The following is a 6,688-nucleotide window of genomic DNA, read 5'->3' as shown; positions in this document are numbered from 1 at the left end:
ACAGACATCTTCAACATATCACTCATCCAGGCTGTCGTCCCCACATGTTTTAAAGCCACCACAATCATTCCGGTTCCAAAAAAGTCATCTCCCTCCTGCTTTAATGACTACCGTCCTGTTGCACTTACTCCCATCCTGATGAAGTGCTTCGAACGACTAGTCATGCAACACATCAAGACTGTCCTGCCCCCCTCCCTGGATCCCTTCCAGTTTGCGTATCGGCCCAACCGCTCAACCGATGATGCCATCTCCACTGCACTCCACTCGGCACTCACACACCTGGACAAAAATGACTCATATGTTCGAATGCTGTTCATAGATTTCAGTTCAGCATTCAACACCATAATCCCCCAACAGCTCACTCAAAAACTGGTCCAGCTGGGGCTCAACACCTCACTGTGCAACTGGCTGTTGGATTTCCTCACCGGAAGACCTCAAGCAGTACGGGTCGGCAGTAATACATCCAGCACCATCATTTTAAACACGGGGGCCCCGCAGGGATGTGTGCTGAGCCCCCTCCTCTTCACTCTGCTGACCCAAGACTGCACTCCATCATACAGCTCCAACCTCTTCATCAAGTTTGCGGACGACACAACGGTGGTGGGTCTCATTAGCAACAGGGATGAGACCGACTACAGAAGTGAGGTGAGACGCCTGGCCACGTGGTGTGCTGACAACAATCTCTCTCTGAATGTGGAGAAGACGAAGGAGATTGTTGTGGACTTCAGGAGAATGCACACCCAACATGCTCCTCTGACCATTGACGGAGCGTCTGTGGAGAGAGTGAGCAGCACCAAGTTCTTGGGTGTGCACATCACAGAGGATCTCTCCTGGACGTACAACACCACAGCACTGGCCAAGAAATCACAGCAGCGTCTCTTCTTTCTCCACAAACTAAGAAGAGCAGGAGCACCAGCCCCCATCATGTACACTTTCTACAGAGGCACCATCGAGAGCATCCTGTCGAGCTGCATCACTGTGTGGTTTGGAGCCTGCAATGCGTCCTGTCATAGAACCCTCCAACGCATAGTGAGAGCTGCAGAGAGGATCATTGGTGTCTCTCTCCCCTCCCTCCAGGACATTTACAGCACCCGTCTCACTAAAAAAGCCCTTTGCATGGCGGCTGATCCCACGCACCCAATGCAAAGCTTCTTCAAGCTGCTGCCGTCGGGGAGGAGACTGCGGAGTCTCCGGGCCAGGACCAGCAGACTGAAGGACAGCTTCATCCATCAGGCTGTCAGGAAGCTTAACTCCCTCCCGATTCTGCCCCCTCTCCCCTCTCTCCTCCACGGTCCTACTGAACTCTGTCACACACACACACACACACACACACACACACACACACACACACACACACACACACACACACACACACACACTCTCTGACTCACTCACTGGCCTGCACCAGTTACCAGTCACTTTGTGGAGCATTGGACTGCCACTACCTCATAAGACTTTGTTGTTACACTATCTCTTACCGTACATTACCAAATCTCCATTTGCACTATTTGCCTATTTGCACTACTCTGCCTGGTTTGCACTCAATGTCATTTACTCATTATATTGTATATTGTATAGCTTTCTTGTTATATGTAAAAATTGTATTGTATTTATTTATTTAAATTTTACTTTTTAATTATTTTACTTGCATTTTTAATCACTCTTATATTTAAATGTTCATTTGCTATTTTATCTAGGGATTGAGAGTAACGTAGTTTCTATTCTCTGTATGTCCTGTACATGTGGCAGAATTGACAATAAAGCTGACTTTGACTTTGACTTTGATGATGTTACTGATAGTGAACTTTATTTTATTCATAAGGTTAGTTAGTAGAGTTGCCAACAGCTCCTTAAAAAATGGAATCATCCCCCCATTCAGAGAAAATATTACGCGTTTCGTATTGAGCTGAGAAGAGACGCAGTTTGTCCCGGACTTTAGCTAGAATGGAAAAGACACAAAGCTGGAGTTATTCTGTCTTTACAGCTGCCTCTTCTCTTATCTCCCCTCCCTCTTCTATTGCTACTTCAATCATGAAACTGATCAATGATCAGCTGATTGTCTCTCTTGTTTATCGCCCACTTTGCGCCAGAAAGAGGAAACCAGCGGATGTCGCGCTAAACAACAGCAGCACTTTTAAGCTTGATCAGCTGTTGTTAGAATTTATTTAATATTAGTTTCTAGTATCAGCTGATGTTTGCTGGAGCCACAGCTGTAAAGCTGCTGGTCATGATGTCGGTTTGGATATGTGGTGAGAGGGAAACATGAAGATGAAACCAGGAGATGTCCTTACTGAATCATCAGAGCTGTGATGGAGAAAAAGGTTTACCTTTTAGGTGACATGAATGAGTTGAAGTTATGAACTGTTTCTGAGAGACAAATAACACCAGGATCCTTTTTTATGTAGCTGACAGCTGGTAACTATGCAGGGGCGGGTCTAGCAAAGTGTTGCCAGGGGGCCAGGTAGGGCATTAACAGGGAGAGGGGGGCACAAAGAAATACTTTTCTTTTTTATTCTCATTTAAAATATTTAGCTTTTATTAAATAATTATCTGAATCTTGCGAACAAAGTTTTTATCTGACGTAAAATGTATAGAAATCATACATATACCAACAAGACTGTACATCACTGTCACAACAGCATTTGTTTTCATTCAAAGTCTTTATGGCTTTAATACCTGGGGGGCCGGTCTGTAGTGAAAATGCCCAATTTTTTGTCCCAGTCCAGCCCTGCAGGTTAATACTGGCAGTGTCACCATGCCAGCTGACTGTATTTCATCATCAGCCAGTGTTGTTCTTTATACATGAACATTACCAAAGTTTACCATAAGGCAGCATAGAAAGTATTTACTTGCTTTCAGGTTTTATTCAAATGTTAGTCTTTTCATTTGTTTCCCCACTTTTTTCCTGTTTCAAAATCAAACACCAGTTTGTGAGAAGATTATCTTCTTTTTTTTAACAGGCATTGGTTTTGCATTGGCATTGGCTAATTTGCCAATTGTATGTTAAAAATGTTCGTATTTTAATATTCAAAAATGTTTTTGCCCAAAACATATGCACTACATGTCAGTAAAAATACTATGCAAATATTGATGTCCTTGACTGCTGAATAAACACTGACTGATTGTATCTCTTGTACTTTATCAACGCAGTATCTAAAAACTTTGCACCGTATTGGTTAAAATCTCATTCTAATAAGAGTTAAAAGCGCATTCGGTTGTTAGGTTTACAGGGTTATTGAATTATGGTTAACGGTTGGTAGAATTGTTTTTAACATTATCTGCCAATTACATCTGCCACCCTTCTCCAAATCTGTGCCCCTACCTGGCCCCCCTAACAAAAATTTTCTAGACACGCCACTGGGAGCAGCTCGTGCTCAACCACTGTGGTCACAGCCTGGTCCCAGTGACAAGACAACCTGTCTGCTGGTCACCAACACTAGAGAAGCACCTATGGGAGAGGAAGTTTTTGATAACAAATTATAACTGCAAACGTACAAAGCTTGAAAATCAAGTCACCAGTTATGACATAACCCCTCCAAAGTAACTAAGGAAATTACCAACTGTTTTCAAGTACTATCTGTGATTTTTGTCTAAGCAAAAAAAGGTTACCCACACATTCTTGATAAACATTAGACAGTACAAGGATAAGTATATAAAATGTTAATAACTAAAGGTATATAGTGCCTCTAAGCTCTTTGGACATTAGTGTTCCTCTGGGAAACTTCGCCATCAAGCCTGAACCTGAATGCACTGCTGAGTCCACCAAAACCATTGGTGTCACAGTTTATGACTGTAGTAAATATGAGTGCCGTCCCCTTCAAACAGGTCGGCATCTGATCCTACAGCACGGTAAAAAAAAAGAAATTGTGTTTAACTGTATCATCAGCAGCACCAAGTATGCAACAGTTTTGATTTTGGAACCATTACGTGTTGAAATATATCTCACCTAAATTTAAGATAGGATTCTCATCTTCTCCATTCTCATACACCTCTGTAACGCAAACAGACTTGACTCAAAGTCTTTCCACATCTCTAAAGATTAAGAGCCTTTCAAGTATCATCTTTGCACATACCGTGTACTTCAGGGGAAACTGGTATCTGCAAAACACACACACACACCAAGACGTGCGGGTAAACATTCAGTCTCTTCTTTTAAGTCTCCCTAGAAATGCTGAATGGATACTTACAGTGTATGAAGTGTGAAGAACCACTAATCCCAACAATAACAGCACTCTCTCCATCATGATGCAGCATGTCTCCAAGTAAATGCTGCTTCTTTGGTTTACATATAATACGACCTTTGGAAGTGGAGTAGTTTTATGCCAGCTGTAAACAGTAACTGAGGGACTTTGACTCAAATTGTTACTGATTTGTGGGTGTTTTCACATGTGCATCAGCCTGAGGTGGCGTGAATATCTCCACACTTCCTGTCTTAGGCTATTTCCTGGGTATTATTAGATTCTCTGATGGCAACCCAGAATTCAGCGCAGCAATCGTTCAGGAGCACAAATGCTGATTTTTTTTTTTTTATGTGATATATTCAAAGCATAAGACCCACTCTCCCTATGCTTTTTTCTTCAGGTGTTTTCAAACGTGTAGGCAATTTGATAAAGTTGTGGGTTTTAAGTTAAAGTCTCGATTGTCTATATTTTCCTGTGGGTATTTAAAGTCAGACGTTTATTTTTTATGACCAAATCTAATCGCTAGATGGGGACAGATACCCACTTTTTACCAGTACGGCGCTCGACACTACGGCACATGCTACGTAAAGCTATACGTAACCCCGGTGGTAGAGTGGACACTTTTTACGCTAAATCCACACAAAGAGGTGAAGGAGCTAGTTAAAACCTACAGTTCAATCCAACCCTGAAAACAGTCACGCTCTTATCTTTGCTGTTGGCGATGTTACACAGAATTTTCCATTGATCATATGGTCCTCATTTCCCTACGTTTGCACAGATGGACAGATAAAAGCAGCAGTGCTGCAACTTTTACGATGTTATCTGTGTCGTATTACAGAAACGCCCCCAAACGCAGCACAGACAACGGCATGTATCAACACTCGGTACGTCACTGATTTAAACGCAGCTTTTAAAAAAGTGGCATATATCAAGGTTTATCTAAAGGGTGGGCTTTTGCTATTCTCGCCTAATCCGCTCAGATGCCAAAAACAGTCTTGGACTTGGTTGAAATACAACGAGGAGACGGAGACGATACCGACATGTGTCCACACTACGCATTTTCCGTGTTTAGGTAGTTGTAGCCACTGTCTTTTGTGTTGTCATATTGCTAATGTCAGCAAGGTGGCTAACGGCAGTGTCACATTTAGCCTAACATGCTAAAACACGATGGTGTGAAACCTTAGAAAAATAGTCTTGCCCACTGTCGGTATTTTAACTGGCAGCCATTGAATATTGATATTACTATGCGCATGTCCCGATTGTGTATTCAGACGAGGTGGCCGAGTGGTTAAGGCGATGGACTGCTAATCCATTGTGCTCTGCACGCGTGGGTTCGAATCCCATCCTCGTCGGAAACTTCTTATATTTAATGCGCGTATTAAATTTTGATATCACTTTTCATAATGTTTAAAAAGCAACAACGCTTAGTTTATGAGGATTCAACCATGCTTTAGCATCTATAATTTATAATTTAAAATTCACTTTATTCTGACAATTATATAAACAGTAATATTATTTAGTTGCTAAGCACTTTTTAAAAACAGTTACAAATTGCTTCACAGTTTGTTCTTCTAATATGTGTGTGGTTGACTCTGTTTGCATTTATAAATAGGTCCACGTATTTCTAGTGTCTTTTTTTATCCAAAGGGCCACAAATAATGGGGCAAAAGATAAGGTAAAGCCAACCTATAGAGAGAGCACCCCATAAGAACAAATCCGAAAACCAGCTGACCTGATAGGCTGAGGATACAGGTCATGGATACATACACACACATACATACACACACATCCCCCCCCCCCCCCCACACACACACACACACGCACATGTGGGACTCATGTAATGGGTGGGCACAGATGGAAAGATGGAAGTATTGTAATAGATATTGCCCCCCCTCTCCATAATTTCATGCATTCTTATCATTGTTATGTTATGCGTTCAGTTCTTTATTACTATTTCTGACACATACTGTGATAACTGGCAATCCAGCTAGGATATTCTGATCAATGATGATTGTGGGAATCATCATTGATGGCGCTCACGCAGGCATTGAATCGGGCAGCTTTGGGGTCCTGTGTGTTCTACTGCACAGATAGCCTGCAGAGTGCAGCTACGCTGAACTGAAGTGCTTGTGTTTTGTATTTGCAGTTGCAAATGAGCAAGTAAAGAGAATGATTCTGAACTCATGCACGCCTGGAAGTGTCATTTGTCCAAGTGTGCAACACACACACACTTGAGAAGTAAAATTGAGCTGGGCACACATGAGCCAGGTGAGGGAACACTATCACACGGAGCCGTCTGTACCGGGAGTTGGTCACAGACCGCAGCCTCCAGGCCGGGCACACAGCTAGAGGGATGCAAAGAAGCCCCCCAGCCAGCCTGAGAAGACCCACAGAGCCACAGCAGCCATGGTCGATCACAACCCCGGTGCAGAGAGCCCCCTCCGAGATATGCCAGCCTCCTCCGGCAGGCTGTTCCACAGACGAGGACCATACCACTGAAAAGCTGC

The 6,688-nt window shown here is 43.0% G+C and overlaps 1 non-coding gene across 1 annotated transcript; it reads left to right on the top strand.

The window, feature by feature from the left end:
• The first annotated feature begins 5,451 nt into the window (after positions 1-5,451).
• Positions 5,452-5,533, top strand: trnas-gcu (transfer RNA serine (anticodon GCU)). Its single transcript has one exon. It is a non-coding gene; the product is annotated as a tRNA-Ser (tRNA).
• The last annotated feature ends 1,155 nt before the right edge of the window (positions 5,534-6,688 follow it).

This window comes from Astatotilapia calliptera, chromosome 15 (genome assembly GCF_900246225.1).
Source record: "Astatotilapia calliptera chromosome 15, fAstCal1.2, whole genome shotgun sequence".
In the NCBI taxonomy this organism is placed as follows: domain Eukaryota; kingdom Metazoa; phylum Chordata; class Actinopteri; order Cichliformes; family Cichlidae; genus Astatotilapia; species Astatotilapia calliptera.
Note: the sequence above shows the minus strand (reverse complement) of the source record. Positions and strands in the feature narration are given on the sequence as shown.